Source organism: Onychomys torridus, chromosome 1, assembly GCF_903995425.1.
Source record: "Onychomys torridus chromosome 1, mOncTor1.1, whole genome shotgun sequence".
NCBI classification, from domain to species: domain Eukaryota; kingdom Metazoa; phylum Chordata; class Mammalia; order Rodentia; family Cricetidae; genus Onychomys; species Onychomys torridus.
This window is the reverse complement of record NC_050443.1, coordinates 171,502,219-171,524,619: the sequence shown is the minus strand read 5'-3', so window position 1 is coordinate 171,524,619 and position 22,401 is coordinate 171,502,219.

Below are 22,401 nucleotides of genomic sequence, written 5' to 3'. Positions count from 1 at the left end.
AAGGTTTTGTATCTAATTTATCTTTTACCATAACCAAGGAAAATTATAATTATAAATATTTAGTCTTCAACTACATCAAAGACCACAAAAGAATATAATATTGCCTACATAAACAGGAAGTGCATTGTAAGCAACTTCCAAAACTCTAGAAATGACAAGAGACATCTGGGTGCCTGGACAGTCACCGAAAGTTTCTCTGCAATGTTGGGGCATCCATCTTCAACCTATAGGCCTAGAGTTTTCTCTTTATTTGCTTCTCCCTGTGTCCTTTAGAATATCTGGCAGTCTCCTCTGTGAAGCAGGAACCTGAAGGACCATCTTGCCTTGTTTAGGCAAAATTTAGTGGTCATTTTTCCATGGGTTCTGCATGTCCAGTTGATACAACATTTTGTCAAGCAGTCCAGGTAAGAACATTTGCCACAGTGAAAGCAAACTCCATAAGGGGTTTCTTTAAGGCCCATCATCTTCTCTGAAGTAAATAGGTGCTGCCAGGAGCAGATGTGTCATTTTTCCATGGGTTCTGCATGTCCAGTTGATACAACATTTTGTCAAGCAGTCCAGGTAAGAACCTTGCCACAGTGAAAGCAAACTCCATAAGGGGTTTCTTTAAGGCCCATCATCTTCTCTGAAGTAAATAGGTGCTGCCAGGAGCAGATGTGTCTCATTGTCCAGAAAGTCTATGTTTTCAAAATATTTTAAGTGCCAGATTCTGTAGGTCTTTGAAGTGTTTGAAGATTACCTACCTAACTGAAATAAATCTATGCATACCTAGAAAACTTAACTAACATGACTATAAGTTTGATTATCATGGATGACTAATTATTAATCTGTATTTCTTAATTACACAGTACAATTTCAATTGAGCTGCACAAACAAAATACCTTAAACAAGAGTAGAAATATACATGTAGTATAACAAAATTAACTTTAAATTTGTAATAAACTAAAATCTATAGTAATATAAAACATACAAAACAAGTTGTTGCTCTTTAAATGCAGATTTAATAATCTGCCCTTTTATCCTGTCATATCTATACTATCCCCTGTTCTTTTCTAGGAAGAGATTGTATTTATAATCAACCCCCTTTAAATAAAAATAAACATTTATAAACAACATTTTGGGAATTGGGGTGTAGCTTCTCATACTACTTCTTGCTGGTTGGGGGTGCTGGCAATCTTATGGGGATCCTGAGAAAATTAAAAATTATGGTCAAGTCCTGACTCGAGTAGTTGGAAGGCTGCATTGTTTGAGCCAGTTGCTTTGAAGCATTTCTGGATTTTGGAACATCTGGAGACCTTGCAGGGGGTCTTGGATGATCAAATCATATTAGCCTGGAAGCAAACCACATGTTCTCATCTTCTGTGGAAACAAAAGCAGAACCTCTATTCCAAAGCAACATAACCTTAGACACAAATTTTGAAATCAAGATACCTTAAAAAAACTGTTAAGCTGTGTGGCTAGGATGAAAAGTAGTAGTTTTGGCTGCTGGTTCTGTCACTTCAACTTTCCAACGTGGTGGAGGTAACCAGGAGAGTTGTGTTTACCCCACCAACTCTGTGGTCCATTCTGCCTTCAGGTAGCATGTAGCTGTCCTATAAATCATTTTCATCTGTATGAGGAAAAGCTAAATTCACCACACAGCATGCTGTGTGGCTTGGAGACACCACTGTGTACTGTGGTGGGAATCTGCCATGCTGCTTAGTTTATGGCAGCTGGTGGCCAGCTCTATCTCAGACAGCTGTTGTGAGACGAGTCTCTACACTGCTACTGGCATGAGACTGTGAGACTAGGAAGCCTAGTGTGGCTCCATTTCTGTGCATTCAGAATCTTTAAGCTTTCCTAGGTCTATATGGATAAATGTCCAACAGTGAGTGCCAAATGTAGGCGGAAGGTTTCTTTGGTCCTGCCTGGCCCCACAGAGCCACAGCCACTTATAAAATAATCACTCAGAGGCTTACTATTATTTATAACTGCTCAATCATTAGCTCAGGCTTATTACTGATTAGTTCTTACACTTAAATTAACCCATAATTCTTTTCTATGTTTAGCCATGTGGCTCTGTACCTTTTCTCAGCTCTGCCTGGCCATCTTGCTTTCTTTGTGTATGGCTGGCAGCTCTTTACTCCACCCTTCCTTTTCCCATCTCTCTCCTGGATTTCCTACCTCGCTATAACCTGACTCACCATAGGCCAGAGCAGCTTCTTTATTAATCAATCATAGCAACACATATTCATGGCATATGGAAAGACATCCCACAGCAGTTTTACCTTATTATAAATGTATTTTATTATTATTGTTAAGATGCCTATTCATATTCTTTTAAAATTATTTTATTTATCATTATTGTTAATATTATTATTATATTATAATTTTTTTTACATCTGACACAGTTTTCCCTCCCTCCTCTCCTCCCAGGTCCTCCTCTCTACCTCTCCTCTGCCATCACTTTCTACTCCCCCTCTATTTATATTAAAAAAGGGCAGGCCTCTCATGGCTATCAACCAAGCATGGCATATCAAGCTTTAGTAAAATTAGGCATCTCCCCTCAAACTAAGGCTGGACAAAGCAACTCAGTTTGAGGAATAGGGTATCAAAACATGGCAAAAGAGTGAGAGATGGCCCTGTTCCCAACTGTTATATGTAGAGGGCCTAGGTCAATCCCATGCAGGCTTCCTTGTTGTCAGTTCAGTCTCTGTGAGCCCCCATGAGCCATGGTCAGTGGATTCTGTAGGTTTTATTTTGATGTCCTCTACCCCTCTGACTCCTATAATCTTTCCTCCTCCTCTTCTGCAGGCTTCCCCAAGGTCCACCTACTGTTTGGCTGTGGGTCTCATGAAGCCTCTATAATAACAACTGGCTATGCACCTATCTATAAGTGTGGCAGAATATTATTAACCATAATTATATTGATATTTTCCCCTCCAGTTCTGTTTGGTTCTATTCTAGGTCTCCTGGCTATCCAGCCTCTGGGGCCTGGAACTCCAAGCAATGCCAAGGGTTGGCTCCCTCTCCTGACACGGGTCTCAGGTTGGACCAGTCATTGGTTGGCTACTCCCACAATTTCTGCACCATCCTTACCCCAGCACATCTTGTAGGCAGGACACATTGTAGGTTGAAGGTTATGTGGTTGGGTTGGTGTTACAGTCCCTCTACTGGAAGTCTTGCCCGGTTACAGGAGATGGCCAGTTGAGGCTAAGTATCCCCTATTACTAGAAGTTGTTTGTTGTTGTATGTATGTATGTATGTGATCCTTTTTTTTTCTTTTTCTTTTTTATTATTAAGAAATTTTCTGCTCGTTTTACATACCAACCACAGATGCCCCTTTCCTCCCTCCTCCCCCTAGTCTTCCCCCAAACCAACTCCCCATTTCTACCTCCTCCAGAGCAAGGACTCCCATGGGGGGTTAGCAGAGCCTGGTACATTCAGTTAGCTGAAGTCACTCTTGTAGATTCCAGGGAGTTTCCATTGCACTAGGTTTCTACCTGATGAGGAAATGCCCCCCTTTTCCAGTCATATATTTCAGCACTATCCCACTCCATCCCCTGACCTGATCACTCCTGTTCCTACCTTCACCACTGCTGCCCCCAGTTCACCTGCAAAATCTCTTCTATTACCCCTTCCCAGGGAGATCCAAGCATTGTACCTTGAGCCCTACTTATTCCTTAGCTTCTCTGGGTGCTGTGGGATGGTCTTTCTGTACACTGTGAATATATGTTGCTACCATTGGTTAATAAAGAAGCTGCTCAGGCCTGTGGCAAGACAGGTTATAGCCAGGCAGAATATCCAAGCAAAGATACAGGGAGCAAGAAGGCAGAGTCAAGGGGTGCTGCAAGCTTCCACCTGGGAAGCAAGATGTAATGGGACATAGGTAAAGTCACAAAACATGTTGTGATACATAGATTAATAGAAATGAGTTGAGTTAGGTTATAAGAGTTAGTTAATAATGCACCCGAGCTGTATAACTAACAGTTTGTAATTAATATTAAGCCTCTGAATGATTATTTTATTAGAATGGCTGCTGCCCTTGTGGGACCAGGCAGGATTGAGAAACTCCAGTCTACATGTGGGTCTGTGTATTGTGGTATATTTATCCTTTACTTTACAGTTAATATTCACTTATAAGTTGAATAAATACCATATTTATCTTTGTGGGTTTGGGTTATCTCACTCAGGATGATTTTTTCTAGTTCCATATTTGCCTACAAATTTCATGGTGTCATTTTTTTAAACATCTGACAATACTCCATTGTGTAAATGTAACACAATTTCTTTATCCATTCTTCAGTTGAGGTACATCTAGACAAAACAAACAAAAAAAACCAACCAAACAAACAAACAAAAAACTATAGCAGCAATTGGCAACTGGAAGAAAGAGAATTAACCTTTCTAGGGATGAGCCCCTTACTGACTGACCAATGCAGAGTGGTCAGCCTTGAAAAATATACATACTAAAAATGGATTTGGTAGTTTGTGTTTCTGTGTATTTGCACACGCACATGGAGCATAAATAATCAAAGAAAAAGAGGCCATTATCTTGAGAGTGTGTGCATGGGAGTGGTTTGAGGGAATGTAGCTGGGAGGGGCTGGAGGAGAAAAAGATAAGGAAGTTATATAATGCCATTTCAATTAAAAAATATTTTTAAAAGTAAGATAACACCTAGCCATTGCTTATAAAATATCCTGTCTTCTCAGTCCCTTAGTTCTTTCTTTTCTCTATTTTTTTTTGAGACATGCTATCATTCAGCCCAGAGTAGCCTAGAACTTGGTATGTAGCAGAGGATGACCTTGAACTTCTGACCCCAATGTCTCTATTTCCCAAGTGGTAGGATTACAAGAGTGTGACACCACCAAATCTTTGCAGTATCAAGTCCAACTGTATTATTACTTCCTGTTCTGAATCATAATGAGTCTCTTCTCCATTATTTTTTCACATGACCCTTTCCCCAACCACACCACTGTACTCCCTACCTTCCAAATATATCACTGTCTGAGAAAATCCTTGATATTACTCTATGTTCCCAGACCAGGCTTGCCATGCAGAGTGAAAAGTTCTCACTAGTGAATGAAGTCATATAGCTAATCAGTGGTGAGGATTCAGAACTGGAACTGATGTTGAGTTCTCAGAAACTTAGTCAACTGGAATTGGTTGGTATGTCTAAATGTATCAAGTCACACCTGAAAAACATAGAGTTAAGTTGTCATCAATGGAAGCTGAAGTTATCAAATACAGACACCGACGAGGACATGATGTGTTTCTATATCAAAGCTTCAAGGACTGATATGAAATAAATGTTTCCCACAGTGGGAATGATTTTAGTATAAATTAATAATTATACAATTAGAGTAATACCTAGAGAGCAGGTGTTACAGTGACAAACAGAAGGGGGAAATCTGTACTAACCATGATTCCTTGTCCTGTGCCTTAGACTATTATCGTCTAGTACCAAATTATCTGTGAAATGAAAAATATTTTAAGAGAAGCCACATGTATCTCAAATCACCATTGAGATTTTTGTTTATTAATGCTCATTTTATATTTTAGGATATGAAAAATCAAGCCACAGAAAAATGGACAAAGGGGTCATACTCGCATCTTCTGATATCCTCTGGCATAGAGGCCATCAGCAAACCATTCAGAATTATTCACCTAAATTGCATCCTAGGTTCCGCCAAAAGCCTCTAATAGGGCTGACATCTGGTTCCATTGCTATGTGAGTCATTCTCTTACTGTTAATGTGTCTTCCACACAAGCAGGACCATGGTGGATTTTGCGCCTCTTAGAGTGGAGGCCACTACCCTATTTTATATGAAACTGGCTGCTGTGGTACAATGAGAGGAGAAATAAATTTCATTATTTTGATGGCAGCCTGTTCAACTGCAACCAGGCGACAGGGCTGACTCAGAGAAAATGGGGTGCTATAGTACTTGGCAGTATGGTTATCACAGTCTGTCAGCTTACATAACTTGCTTGTTTATACAAAAATCACACATTACAATTTGTCTAGTCATTGATTTTGTCATCAAATGTAATTACAGCAAGGCATTAATTATTTATGTTACTTTTATCTGCATAAAAAATATCTGCTAAAATGACTGCTTCAGCAAATTCATAAGATACCCTTACCACATAGTCTTTTCATTCTGAGGGCTTTGTGCGATTGCTTCAGTTTCTATGAGAATACCAGAAAGAGTTAGAGATTCAGCTCCTAAGGCAGAAGCTTGGATTAGAAGCCAATGAGTTCACATAGCATTGGAACTAGTTTATAGGGTCACCATGACTCTTTAAAGTGAAAATTTTCTTCTTGGTAATAGCTGTAACTCTAATTTATAACTTTTTATAGCATAATAAAATTTTTGTTGTAGAGAATGTAGTACCTGGCTGGTATTCATTGGTAAGGGAAGATGCGATTTTGCTGTGGCAAAGATAAAAATAGTCACCATGCACTTGAGGGCCTTAGCTGTCTTATACACTCTACCTATCTTATTATTGTTAATCACCTTATAAGATACAAAATCTCTTTGCCTCTATTTTACAAGTGTGAAAACTGATGCATAGGTTAACTGAGTTAAATAACTTAGTTAAACTCAAACAGGTAATAAGATACATCACTATTGCGTCTGCTATATCTCATCACTTGCCACTTATGTCTACCAAGTATTGAGCACCGACTTTGAGTCCCACAAGAGTGAATGCTTTTCATTTGACTGACACAGATAAAGAAACTGAACCTCATATTACGTAACCTACAGATGAGGCCACTGGCATGTATGACAATTAAATGAATTTCCTGTGGCACTGATAGCAGGGACTTTCAAGCTAATACTAGAATACAAATATCAGTATATTTAAGGATGTTTTGTTTTGGTTATTTCTCTGGATTTCAAATTGTTTTCTCCAGTGACCCTGTGATTATAAATCATCTCATCTTTTACAGAGTCTTGTGCGCTTAGAAGAACTTACTGAATGGAAAGTTTTCTAAATTTCAGGATTAAAGTCAGATATAGTTGTTTTTAAAAATTAAAGGAAGACCTTATCCTTCTTGTAGTTTATGTCCACAGTGAAAGTAATACCTACTATTGTGAATCTAATCAAATGGATTTGGTGTACTGGTTTCAATTTTATGTGTGATTCATCTTTACATTATTTTTTTTGAGAGTTTAAGTCTTTGTTCCAAAAAGCTAAGAAGAAAATTTGATGCTTGATCACTTATGTTAATGCTTTATCTTGATTCCCATAGAATTAGAAGCTTTTCTTTTTGAAGAGATTTCTAGAGGAAAGATTTGATTGTATTTTCAAGTGTACTTACAGTAATAATAAAGTACTTGGCTGTAATTCTCTAGCACTTTATGTAAGTATTATAATTAATCTTCACTATAATCAAGATACTGATTATATACATTTTATTAAGGTATAGGAAGTGAGGAACAATTGGGAAGCCATAAGGCCAGAAATGTAATTGCCCAAAGCCATATAGTTAGTAAGTGAAGGAACCCCTGTCTTAGCTTAGCAACATTGAAATTGCACAGCAGGAGTCAGTCTCAGGATATGCTAGAAGTGGAAACAGAAAATGGAAAACTATGGGATTCATAGTTGCTGGCATATTAAAATAAATGTTCATGTAGGTAAGTGAGTGTGTGTAAAAAGCACAAATGCACACACACACACACACACACACACACACACACACACATAAAGACTAATCCTGAGAGTGAGACATGAAATAACATTTTTTAAATTAAATTTCTTTTTAGACATTTTTGCATATACACATAATGCATATTGATGACTATAGAAATTTCACTGAAGGACAGACTCTATTTATGCTGCTGTGCAATTATGCTGCTCCATTTAGGTGCATCACCCATACTGGGGTGGAATTTACAATGGTGTGGCCACTTTGAGATCACATATATCATTGTAAGTAACCCTGTGTCCATGCACTGTATCTGTCAGCTCAATAATATTATTGGTTCTTAAGTTGGACTTTGGTGGAATCATACTTTGGTTTGTTGTTGGGGCCCTACAATAAGGGGTTGATGCTTACCTCTCCCCTTTGAAAAGAGTTCCCCCAATTCTTGACAGAGCTGACAGAATCACAAGAGCAAGGACAAATTTGGGAAGGGCATTGTCAATAGTCCTGCTATGAGTGACAAGACACAACTGAAGCTAAGTTGTCTGAAGGTTCCCTGTCTCTGGGAGGAATCCCCATGTGGCTATCTTTCCCCATGTGGCTATCTTTTCTGCAAGTGATGTGGAATGGCTTTGACCCTTATTATGGTAGCGATCCCAATCTCCTAATATGTGCATCAAGACATGAAATTGAGGTTAAGGTGGTGCCCAGAGGGTCTTACCTGGGCGTAGGAGAGTGTACAATGAAAAGAGAGACCTAGGCTAACCATCCTCTGTATGCAAAGGAAAGTGGGAAAAGGGAAAAATGAGGTAGGAGTGTTGCCTTGCTATTTCTTGTGGCTGGTGGGAGAAGGCTAAAAGATACACAACTCGGATCTATGTTAAAGAGTCCATCCTGAGATTCAAACACATGGAACCGATGTAAAGCATTGAATAGCAAACAGGAAAACACAAGATAAAAGTGATACTGAAAGAGTAGAGGTCAGAGATGTTGTATGATACACAGTCCACCAGTTAGGACTGTTCTGAGACAGAACTAAGTTCATCAGGGATCTCAGGGCTGGGATGGAGCTTTATTGGTTTTGAGAGCCCCCCCTTTGCTAACTACTGTAGAGAAAGGAACTCTTGCTGTGGAAACCACAACAGCTGTGTGCTGGTTAGTTTTATGACAACTTGACACAAATTAGAGTCATCAGAAAGGTGAAACCTTAAATGAAAAAGAAAAATGCCTTCAGAAGGTCATATTAGGTTGTAGGCATTTTTGAAATTAGTGATTAGTTGGGAAGAGCCCATCCCATTATGAGTGATCCCACTCCTGGGCTAGTTGTCCTGGGTTCTACAATAAAGTAAACTGAGAAAGCCATGGGGAGCAAGTCAGTAAGCAGCATCCTTCGTGGCCTCTGCATCAGCTCCTGCCTCTAGGTTTTTGCCCTGTTTGGGTTTCTGTCCTGACATCATCCTTCAGTGATGAACAGTAATTTGGAAGTATAAGCCAAATAAAACTTTTCCTCCTTAATTTGCTTTTGGTCATGGTGTTTCATCACAGCAATGATAACCCTAACTAGGAAAAGCTGGGTTTTTTGTATTTTTATTTTATTTTTCAGTTTATAATATAATTACATCCACTTCTCCCTTCCCTTTTCTCCCTGAAAACAGCCTTGCTTTTTTCTAATTCATGGCCTCTTTTTTCATTAATTGTTAAATGCATATTTATATACATATATTCCTAAATATAATTTGCTCAGTCTGCACAATGTTACTTATATTTAGGTTTTCAGAACTGACTAGTTGTTATTGTATAACCAATTAGAGTGCCCTTCCCTGGGGAAGATTATTTTTCCCACCTTCAGCATTCTTAGTTGCATGTAGTTCTTTGTATAGGGTTGAGGTCTCATAGGCTTTTCACCATTCACTTTGATACAATTATTGTGTCCTTCCTTAGGTCATGTTTAGACAGTCTTGTTGATGGACCTTTAAGATTATAGCTTCTAACTTTCTAGGACATACTGACAGAAAACTACTTGATCCTCTGTCCCTAACAATCTCCTCCATCACCCTCTTCCTCAATGCTCTCTGACCCTTAGGTGTGGGAGTTGTTTTGTAGATGTGCCCATCAGGACTGAGCTCTACAACTCTCCATTTTGATTGGTTGTGGTTTTCTGTAATGGTCTCTGTCTCTTGCAAAGAGAAGGTTCTTTGATGAAGAATAAGGATCACACTTATCTGTGGGTATAAGTACAAACATTAACAGTGTAGTTAGGGATGATGCTAATTTGGGAAAGTGGTGTTTGTAGATTCTCTTCCAAGAACTATGACTTCACTAACTCTTGGTAGTTGTCGAGGTTTCCAATACCAGACATGGTTTCCCTCTTGTTGAGAGAGTTTTTAGTTCAATTAGAGAGCTGTTGGTTGCTATTAAGTTATGCTTGCCACTATAGTACCTTTAGGGTTATCATGCCATAATAGCTATTTTATAAGGAATTGGCCAGAAATGCCTGCAGGTGAGGATAATGCAGGGTGACTGGAAGACCAATAAATTGAGACCAATAAATTGTATTGATTCTCAAAACGTTTGAAACTGTGCATTATACTAGACCAGATTTGCCTCTTTCTGGTGACCCTGGGATCATCAACAGAGATGAGCATCAACTTATAGTTATATAATTAGAGTACTGCAGAAGAAAAGGATTGATCTTGACCTAGAGCGACGTCTTTCTTCCTTGAATGTGCTGTGTATGTTTTTCTCCCGAGGGAAACTTCTGAAGACATAAGATATCCTGTCCTGTAGTGGAAAGGCATGGGAGCTCAGCTAGTCATCTATCAGTTGTGAACTTGAATTGAATGAGTTGTCAAAAGGGATGATGTTTCTGTCCTAGTGTCCCTGCCATATTTTAATGAGAAACTGTGAGTAATCAGCTAGCTTTGATGAATCCCTGTTGTCAGGGGCAAAGCTGTCAAATACTTCACTGCACTGATATAGGGGAGCAATCAGCTATATTGTTTTGGATTCTAGTGAATTGAAACATATTTGGAGTTATTGCCAATCAAGACAGGTCAGGAGGGAACAGTTTTCCTTGGGAATACATGCTTTATCTGCCAATGGGGAGACTTGAAAGCATTCTGGTCAGTTGGGGAATGTGAAAGATACTTCGACATTAATTAGTTCAAGTCTGATCTACAGTATTAGTTCAGAAAATATTGGCACAAATAATAGAAAACCTTAATCCTGTAATAAGCCTTTTACCTAAGAAAAAATTTTACTGCAAGTATTTACTGCAAGGTGTCTGACATTAGTAACTTATGCATGAGTAAATCTTAAGAAACAGTAAAATATGGAGCTTAGACATAGTTCAATTGGGAGACTGTTTGCCTAGCACACGTGAAGCACCTGCTTCCATCCCCAGAACTAGACAAAGGATGCATGTTGGCACATACCTGTAATCCCATAACAATGTAGGCAATAGAATAAAAAATTTGAGGCCGTTCTCTGCTTCAAAGTGATTTTGAGGCCATCCCGGACTACAGGAGATCCTGGCTCAAAACACCGTAAAATATAGTTAAATTTTAGGTTCAATAAAAGCTTTAAATTTGTTCTATTACAATTGAGTTTTTGTTTTATGATTATCTTTCTAAGGCAGAGATCATAAACCCTCCATAAAGAGCAAGGAAGTAAATATAGATTTTGGTGCCATTTATTCTCTGTATCAACTTCTCAGCTCTACTGTTGTAGGTTAAGGCATACTATGTTATGTAGATGAATTTCTAAACAGTCTTATTAAATAAGAAACACAGAACCAAATACAGAGGTAATAGCCAAAGAGATCAGAGAACTAGCAAAGAGCCATTACTAGCCTTATCTTACCACCTTGCCACAATCACTTCCCCAGAGAGAGAGAGCTTCTTCTCATCTAACCAACCCTTGTTTTTATTGACTTCCTGTTCTGCCTTCTCATTGGCTCTAAGCCCAGCTACATCACATCCTCATCACTGCCTGTCTATACAGACCTCCACGTCTCTGTCTCTATGATTGGTACTGGGGTTAAAGGCTCATGTCACCATACTTGGCTGTGTCCTTGACCACACAGAGACTCTGCCTGCCACGTAATCTGATTAAGGGCTTGGGTTACCACCTCCTGACTTCTGTTTATGGTTTGCTGGCCTCTGATGTCCAGGCAAACTTTATTTATTAACATACAAACAAAATATCATATTTCAGCACAAATAATGCATCACCATAATGTTATTTATGGTTTTGTTGCTTTGACGAAATTCTTGGGATGAACAACTTAAGGAAAGGAAAATTTTTCTTGGCTCATGATTTAAAGAGTTTCAGTTCAAAGTTAGCTGGCTTCATTACTGTGGCCCTAGGGAAAGGCAGAACATCATGGTGGAGAATGTATGTCAGAGAAGAGGTGTTCACCTTGAGGCAGCCAGGAAGCAGAAAGAGACAAAAAGAAGCCAAGAAAAAGATATATCATTTAAAAGCATGTCCTCAGTGTACCTAAAAGATTTTCTGTATCCCCTCCATTCCCATGTCCTCCAGGATCAAGGCACCCCTGGGTATTCATTTAAACCTGGTGGATTCAGTACAGGCAGGTACTGTCACCTCATTCCAGACTGAGCAAAGTGCCCCTGTATAAGCCCAAGGTTTCAAACAGCCAGCTCATGCACTAAGGACAGATCCTGGTCCCACAGACTGGGTGCCTCCCAAACAGATCAAGCTATTCAATGGTCTCACTTATCCAGAGGGCCTGATCCAGCTGGGGGCTCCACAGCCTTTGGTTCATAATTCATGTACTTCCATTCATTTGCCTATTTGTCCCTGTGCTTTTTGCAATCTTGGGTTCAACAATTCGCATTCTTGCAGACCCTCTTATTTCTCGACACTTGGACACCTGGAGCTCCACCTGGGGCCTGGCTGAGGATCTCTGCATCCACTTCCATCATTTATTGGACCAGTGTTCCAAGACGACATTTAGGGTGTTTAGTCATCTGATCACCAGACTAGGTCAGATCAGGCTTTACTCTCGACCATTGCCAGAAGACTACAGAAGATATATCATTGTGGATTTCTGGGGCCCTCTCAAGCACTCTGCCTATTCCTGTTCTCATGTGGTCTTCATTTATCATGGTCTGTTATTCCTCATTCTCCCTTTCTGTTCTTGATCCAGCTGGGATCTCCTGCTCACCTAAGCTTTCTTTCCCTCAAATCTTGCCCTTCATTACTCCCACTGTCATCCAGGGTGTTCATGTAGATCTCATCCATTTCTATGTCATTGGGTGATCCTTGGGTCTTTCCTATGGTACCCTTTTCTAGGTGGCCTCCCTGGAGTTGTGTATCAGGCTATTCATCTTTGTTTTACATCTAGTATCCTCCTATGAGTGAGTACAAACCATGTTTCTTCTGAGTCTGGATTACCTCACTCAGGATGATTTTTTTTCTAGATCCATCCATTTGCCTGCAAACTTCATGTTGTTATTATTTTTCTCTGCTGAGTAGTACTCCATTGTGTATATGTACCATATTTTCTTTATCCATTCTTCAGTTGAAGGACATCTAGGTTGTTTCCAGGTTCTGGCTATTACAAACAAAGCTGATACGAACATAGCTGAGCAAATGCCCTTGTGGTATGATTGAGCATTCCTTGGGTATATGCCCAAGAGTGCTACATCTGGGTCTTGTCGGGGATGGATTCCCAATTTTCTAAGGAAGCACCATATTGATTTCCAAAGTGGCTGTACAAGCTTGCATTCCCAACAGCAATGGAGGAGAGTTCCCCTTGCTCCACATTCTCTCCAGCATAAGCTGTCTTCTGTGCTTTTGATCTTAGCCATTCTGACAGGTGTAAGGTGGTATCTCAGAGTCATTTTGATTTGCATTTCCCAGATAATTAGGGATGTTGGGCAATTCCTTAAATATCTTTCAGCCAATTGAACTTCCTCTGTGGAGAATTCTCTGTTTAGTTCTATAGCCCATTTCTTACTTGGACTGTTGGGCATTTTGATGTCTAATTTCTTGAGTTCTTTATATATTCTGGAATTCAGCCCCCTGTCACATGTGGAGTTGAAGAACTTTTCTGATTCTGTAGGCTGTCGCTTTGTTTTGTTGACAGCGCCCTTTGCTCTACAAAAGCTTCTCAGTTTCAACAGGTACCATTGATTGATTGTTTCTCTCAGTGTCTGTGCTACTGGTGTTATATTCAGAAAGTGATCTCCTGTGCCAAAGCGTTCAAGAGTACTTCGTACTTTCTCTACTATCAGGTTCAGAGTAGCTGGATTTATGTTGAGGTCTTTGATCCACTTGGACTTAAGTTTTGTGCATGGTGACAGATATGGATCTATTTGCAGCCTTCTACACATTGATATCCAGTTATGCCAGCACCATTTGTTGAAGATGCTTTCTTGTTTCCATTGTGCATTTTTGGCTTCTTTGTCAAAAATTATATGTTCATAGGTGTGCAGGTTAATGTCAGGGTCTTCAATTCGATTCCATTGGTCCAGATGTCAGTTTTTATGCCAGTACCAAGCTGTTTTTATTACAGTAGCTCTATAGTAGAGCTTGAGATCGGGGATTGTGATGCCTCCAGAGGTTGTTTTATTGTACAGGATTCTTTTGGCTATCCTGTTGTTTTTGTTTTTCCATATGAAGTTGAGTATTATTCTTTCCAGATCTGTGAAGAATTGTGTTGGTAATTTGATGGGAATTGCGTTGAATCTGTAGATTGCTTTTGGTAAGATTGCCATTTTTACTATGTTCATCCTGCATATCCATGAGCATGGGAGATCTTTCCATTTTCTGACATCTTCTTCAATTTCTTTTTTTCAGGGACTTAAAGTTCTTGTCATGTAGGTCCTTCATGTGCTTAGTTAGCATAACCCCAAGGTATTTTGTATCATTTGTGGCGATTGTAAAGGGTGATGTATCACTGATTTCCTTCTCAGCCTGTTTGTCTACTGTATATAGAAGGGCTACTGATTTTTTTTGAGTTGTTCTTGTGTCCTGCAATGTTCCTGAAGGTTTTTATTAGCTGTATCAGTTCCTTGGTTGAATTTTGGGGGTCACTCATGTATACTAACATGTCATCTGCAAATAGGGAGAGATTGACTTCTTCCTTTCCAATTTGTATCCCCTTAATCTCTTTATGTTGTCTTATAGTGCTGGCTAGAGCTTCAAGTACTATATTGAATAATTATGGGGAGAGGGGACAGCCTTGACTTGTTCCTGATTTTAGTGGTATTGCTTTGAGTTTCTTTCCATTTAATTTGTTGTTGGCTGTTGGCTTGCTGTAGATTGCCTTTATTATGTTTAGGTATGTTCCCTCTATTCCTGATCACTCTAAGACCTTTATCATATAGGGGTGTTGGAATTTGTCAAATGCCTTTTCTGCATCTAGTGAGATGATCATATGGTTTTTTTCTTTGAGTTTGTTTATATGGTGTATTACATTGACAAACTTTCATATGTTGAACCACCCTTGCATCCCTGGGATGAAGCCTACTTGGTCATGGTGGATAATTGTTTTGATGTGTTCCTAGAGTCTGTTTGCCAGTATTTTATTGAGTATTTTTGCATGAATATTCATGTGGGAGATTGGTCTGTAGTTCTCTTTCTTTGTTGCATCTTTGTTTGGTTTAGGAATCAGGGTAATTGTAGCCTCATAGAAGCAGTTTGGTAATATGCCTTCTGCTTCAATTGTGTGGAACAATTTAAAGAGTATTGGTATTAAGTCTTCTTTGAAGATCTGGTAGAATTCTGCAGTGAAACCATCAGGTCCTGGGCTTTTTTTGGTTGGGAGACTTTTAATAAATGATTCTATTTCCTTAGGGGTTATTGGACTATTTAAATGGTTCATCTAGTCTTGATTTAAATTAGGTATGTGGTACCTATCCAGAAAATTATCCATTTCTTTAAGATTTTCCAGTTTTGTGGAGTAGATGTATTTGAATCATGACCTGGTGATTCTCTGGATTTACTCATTGTCTGTTGTTATGTCCCCCTTTTCATTTCTAATTTTGCTAATTTGGATGCTCTCTCTCTGTCTTTTGGTTAGTTTGGATAAGGGCTTGTTTATTTTGTTGATCTTCTCAAAGAACCAACTCTGTTTCATTAATCCTTTGTATTGTTCTCTTTATTTCTATTTTCTTGATTTCAGCTCTTAATTTGATAATTTCCTTGCATCTGTTCCTCCTGGGAGACTTTGCTTCTTCCTGTTCAAGGGCTTTCAGGTGTGCTGTCAAGTCACTGGCATGAGATTTCTCCAGCTTCTTTATGTGGGCATTCAGTGCTATGAATCTCCCTCTTAGCACTGCTTTCATAGTATCCCATGAGTTTGGGTATGTGGTGTATTCATTTTCATTGATCTCTAGGAAGTCTTTAATTTCTTTCTTTATTTCTTCCATATCCCATTGGTGATTCAGTTGAGCATGATTCAGTTTCCATGAGACTGTAGGATTTCTGTAGTTTTTTCTGTTGTTGAATTCTAACTTTAAACCATGGTGGTCTGATAGAACACACGAGGTTATTCCAATTGTTTTGTATCTGTTGAGATTTGCTTTGTGGCCAAGTATGTGGTCGATTTTAGAGAAGGTTCCATGGGGTGCTGAGAAGAAGGTATATTCTTTTTTGTTTGGGTGGAATGTTCTGTAGATATCAATTAAGTCCATTTGAGCCATAACATCTGTTAAGGCCATTATGTCTCTGTTATGTTTCAATTGGGCCGATATGTCCAGAGGTGAAAGCGGGGTGTTGAAGTCTCCAACTATTAACGTATGGGTTTTATATGTGATTTAAGCTTTAGTAATGTTTCTTTTACATATATGGGTGCCCTTGTGTTTGGGGCATAAATATTCAGAATTGAAACTTCATCTTGGTGGATCTTTCCTGTGATGAGTATGTAATGTCCTTCATCATCTCTTTTGATTGATTTTAGTTTGAAGTCTATTTTGCTGGATATTCGAATGGCTACACCAGCTTGCTTCTTAAGACCATTTGATTGGAAAGTCTTTTCCCAGCCTTTTATTCTTAGGAGGTGTCTGTCTTTGAATTTGAGGTGTGTTTCTTGTATGGAGCAGAAAGATGGGTCCTGTTTTTGTATCCATTCTGTTAGTCTGTGTCTTTTTATAGGTGAATTAAGTCCATTGATATTAAGGGATATTAATGACCAGTGATTGTTCATTCCTGTTGTTATTTTTATTTTTTGGTGGTAGTGTGTGTGTGCTTCTTTTCTTTGGGGTTTACTGTTGTGGTGTTACCTATTGCCTGTGTTTTCATCGGTGTATCTGCCTTCCTTAGGTTGGAATTTTCCTTCTAGTGCTTTCTGTAGGGCTGGGTTTGTGGATAAGTATTGTTTAAATCTGGTTTTGTCTTGGAAGGTCTTGTTCACTCCATCTATGGTGATTGAAAGTTTTGCTGGGTATATTAGTCTAGGCTGGCATCCATGGTCTCTTAGTGTCTGCATTATATCTGTTCAGGTCCTTCTGGCTTTCAAAGTCTCCATTGAGAAATCGGGTGTTATTCTGATTGGTTTGCCTTTGTAAGTCATTTGGCCTTTTTACTTTGCTGCCCTTAATATTCTTTCTTTATTCTGTATGTTTAGTTGTTGAATTATTATGTGGCATGGGGACTTTCTTTGCATGTCTAGTCTGTTTGGTGTTCTATAGGCTTCTTGGATCTTCATAGGCATTTCCTTCTTTAAGTTGGGAAAGTTTTCTTCTATGATCTTGTTAAATAAAATATATTTTCTGTGTCTTTGAGTTGGTTTTCTTCTCCTTCCTCTATCCTATTATTAGTAGGTTTGGTCTTTTCATGGTGTCTCAAATTTCTTGGACATTTTGGGTCATGACTTTGTTGGTTTTAGTGTTTTCTTTGACTGATGAATCTATTTCTTCTACCATATCTTCAACACCAGAGATCCTTTCTTCCATCTCTTGCATTCTGTTGGTTATACTTGTATCTGAAGTTCCTGTTTGTTTACTCAGATTTTCTATTTCCAACATTCCTTCTGCTAGTGTCTTCTTCATTTTTTTCTTTTTCGCTCTTCAGGTCTTGGATTGTCTCCCTTGCTTTTTCATTCAAGGATTTATTGTTTTTTTTTCTGCTTTAATTGTCCTTTCCTCTAGTTTTTTATAGAGTTCTTCCCATTTTTTGTTTGTCTGTTCCTCTACTTTATTTTTGATTTCTTCTATATAAGGCTCTAGCCTCTTCATGATGTTACTTATAAGTTTGTTTTCTTCTTCTTCTTCTTCTTCTTCTTCTTCTTCTTCTTCTTCTTCTTCTTCTTCTTCTTCCTCATCTCCTCCTCCTTCTCCTCCTCCTCCTCCTCCTCCTCCTCTTCCTCCTTCTTCTTCTCCTTCTTCCATTCTGTGATGTGCATGTCTAGCTGTTGGAGAAGGGCTGGGTTCTGGTGATGCTGTATTGCTCTTTATTTTGTTGTATGTACTTCTGCCTTGACGTCTGCCCATCTCCTCTTGTGTTCGTTCTTGGTCTTATCAGTGTACTTGGTCCTGAGAGAGTTGACAGATTTATGGAGCCTCTCTCTTGGTCCAGATGGTAGCTCTGGGCCAGATGGGAGCGCTGGTCCAGATGAGAGTGCTGGCTGGACAGGAGCTGGGGGGCTGGACTCTGAGTCTCAGGAAGTCCCTGGGCTCTCCTTATTTTGTTCAGATGGGAGCTCCTCTTGTCCAGATGGGAGTTCCTCTGGTCTGTGGTCCAGATGGGAGTTCCAGGGCAGAATGGAAGCTTGGGGCTGGTCTCTGATTCTCAGGAAGTGGCTGGGGTCTCCAGCAGATGGGTGTGGGGGCAGGGTGTGGAGACTACAGTGTCTGCCTGCAGTCTTGGAAAAGGGGTGTCTTCCTGCTGGGCCTGATTGGCAGGAAACTGGGGTCAAGTTGGTCAGGTCCTCCCGGGGAGGCCTGTGTCCAGTGGTGGGACCCAAGGGCAGTTGCCTCTCTGGCTATAACCCCAGGCACTCACCTGTGGTCCAGATTTGGAGTTCCAGGGTGGACGGGAGCTGGGGGTTGGTCTCTGATTTTCAGGAAGTGGCTGTGGTCTTGGGCAAATGGGTGTGGGGGCAGGGTGTGGAGACTGCATTGTCTGCCTGTAGTCTTGGAAAAGGGGAGCCTTCCTGCAGGGCCTGATAGGCATGAAACTGGGGCCAAGTTGGTCAGATCCTCCCAGTGTGGTCTGTGTCCAGAGGTGGGACCCAGGCATCATTGCCTCTCTGACTATCACCCAGGCACTCACCCATAAAATAAATCTTTAAGCAAACAATATAGCAGTTCCTTAGAAAATTTAAGCACAGAATTTCCATATTATCTAGCCATCTCTCTCCTAGATATGTAGTGAAAATAATTAGAAACAGGTATTTCTTACTATGGAATATTTTTCATCATGAGAATATTATGTATTAATAAGATGAAGACAACACTCAGTGAAGGACCTAAGTTCTGATCCCAGCACACTCATTGAATGGCTTGCAATATCTTGTACCTCTAGTTGCAGGGCATTCAACACACTGTTCTGGCCTCTGAAGGCACTTGAACACATGTGCACATACACTCACATGGCTGCACACATAATAAGTACATATAAAACATTTATGCATAAATATATAAATAATATAAAAATCAATCTTTAAACATAAATATGATTTTATTTATATGTAATATCCAGAAAATATATATAGATATAAAGATATATAGACAGGTGTATCAGATGTTTTTTCCCAACTGCCTGTTTCCAAATAATTGGCAGCTGTATTCTAAATAATTGACTTGGAGGTTTAATGTTACTTATAAATGCTCAGCCAATAGCTCAGGCTTGTTACCAAGTACTGCTTACATTTAAATTAACCCATATTTCTATTTATGCTTTGCCACATGGTAGTACCTTTATTAGCATGACACATATATCTCCTGCTCTCTCTGCATATGGCTGGCAACTCTCTGAGTCCTTTATTCTCCTTCCTATCATCCTTAATTTAATTACCCTACATATACTTTCTGCTTAGCTACTATCCAATCAGCATTTTATTAAACTAATTTGAGTGACAAATCTTTACAGTGTACAAGAGGACTATTTCATAGTAGAGACGAAAAACAGATTGTCTCTTGACAGGGAATGGGGACAAGGTAGGGGATGAGATGATAGCTGATGTTTATTGGGTTCACTTTGTTCTAATGAAACATTTTGGAGCTTGATATATGCAATAGTTGCATGGCATTATGAATATGATTAAGTTTGAATGATGTTTACATTTTATTTTATAATTTAATTTAATTTTACATATCATCCATGGATTCCCCGTTCCTCCCTCTCCCACACCTCCCCACTCCCCCCGCCTTTTCCCCAGCCCACCCCCCATTCCCATCTCCTCCAGGGCAAAGACTCCCCTGGGGATTCTGCTCAACCTGGTAGATTCAGTCTAGGCAGGTCCAGTCCCCTCCTCCCAGGCTGAGTGAATTGTCTCTGCATAAGCCCCACGTTCCAAACAGCCAGCTCATGCACTAAGGACAGGTCCAGGTCCCACTGCCTGGTGCCTCCCAAACAGTTCAAGCTTACTTTACATAAATTGTCCTTGTATGAAAGGCAGGTCAATAAAACACAGTAATTAAAGATAATAGGAACTGAAGAAGAAGCTGTTGGGCTAATGCAGGTAAAAGAGTAAAATGTTTTAGATTAGGGTGGAGATGGAGATGATGACAAGTTGGTCATCCATGACCAACTGAAGCTGGTACTGATGCTGGAGGAACAGGTGGAGAGAACACACTGCAGACTCAGGCTTCCATTAGGTTCATACTCAATTTGATGTTGCAGAGGGGTGTTAATGGGAATTCATTCAGCCAGACTTTCCCCCAAACTCATTATCTAACCCCGTCTAAAATGGACTTTCAAGTGCATAAAACCTATTCCCGTTAAGAACATTTATTTCTTTCCAATAAAACTTGAAGCTTTCATTTGATCCATTAAAATTCTTAAATACCATCTTCTTATTTCTCTCTTTAAGAAGTCATTTTTTCATGTTCTAAGCATAATAATTACCTACTTGACAAATGTATTTCTAATTACACAATTACTTTATTATATAGCATCAGCTTAAAAATGCCTGAAGTCCGATATCTCCTGGGAAAGAAATTATTTTATTTAATGTATAATTTAATTTCCTCTCAAATAATTATTTAGGAGTTGGGGAAGAAAATGAGTTAGGCAGAAAAATCTCTAGTGTATAATTTTAGGATTGACATACCTGACAGAAATCAGGCAGAATTAATCAGCCACTATGAAATGAAACAGAATTGATTAGAATGCCTGGATGGATTCCTGTTTTCTGTGAAGCCTGGTTGTAAGTGCATATGTAGGTATGTTCATAATTATATGTGTACTCAATGTGATAACAGAAAGTATCTTAGTAAGTGGCTTTGCTTGAATTAAATGGTCAGACATTGGAAACATGTTTAATATTTATATAGTTTATGTGATGACTCATTCTAGCCATGAATATTTCTGTCTAAATTTTACAGCAGTGGCTACAATCTGTATATTAAAGGAATATGCAAAGAAATGAAGTTTCCCACACTTTGATATGTTATTAATAGCTAACAGAATCATATTTGCGAGGTCTTTTAAGTTCTGTAACTCTGAGAATGAATTTTAGGAAGAATGGAACTTTTGATAGAAGTTAATCAACATCATGTATTGGGGGCATAAATACTTCTGGCACATATTTGGAAGTCTGTTGTTTGTAGAGTGATAACCAAAGAACAAATTTGTCTAGCATGGTAGACTTGAGAATGTTATTCCTGACTTTTTTTCTCACATATATTACATCCCAACCTCAGTTTCCCTTCTCTCCCTTCCTCCTAGTCTCTCCCCTCCCTTTCTCTCTCCCACATCCAGTTATTCTTGACTTTTAATGACTTTCATTTATATAGAAAATCTGAAAGATTTCTTAGTTAGCTTCCTAAACTTCCCTAAAGGTTGTCTATATGCTGTCTCAGAATTATAACCATATTCTAAAAACATTTTCCCTATTAAGAACATGCTTAATATTCTTTAGAAGTATTTCAATAACCCATGTGTGATAATTCTCCTGGGGATTCTACCAAACTTCCTCATAGAAATGTCAGAACTTTCCTCAGGCTCATGTGTTTGTGATGATTATAGTATCTAATGTAGAATGAAGGGTACATTAAAGAATATTGACTTGGGAACTGCTTCCAAATATTCCACTAATATTTATCTGTTAAATTAATTTCCTCGTTCTCACTCTCTAAGCTACTTCACAAAAGACAGTAAACATTTCATCTGCTTCTTTCTTGAATTGAGCCTTCTTCTTCTTCTTCTTCTTCTTCTTCTTCTTCTTCTTCTTCTTCTTCTTCTCCTCCTCCTCCTCCTCCTCCTCCTTCTCCTCCTCCTTCTCCTCCTCCTTCTTCTCCCTCTTCTTCTTCCCCTCTTCCTCTTCCTTTTCCTCCTTCTCCTTCTCCTCCTCTTCCTCCTCTTCCTTTTCCTCCTCCTCTTTCTCCCCCTCTTCTCCTCCTCATCCTCTTCCTCCTTCTCCTCCTCCTCCTCCTCCTTCTTCTTTGTCAATATTATTTCTATGAGAAAGACTTTTACCTCTTTCACTTGCCTTTTCTTTTCCAGACATCCCTTGGCATCATTCTCTGCTCCTTCATTCTTGAGATATGGTAGATTTGATATAAGCCTTTTAATTATATGACCTAAGAGCATTCAATCTCCCCACAAAGAATCAGCTAATGGAAGCTTGTTGTGGGAT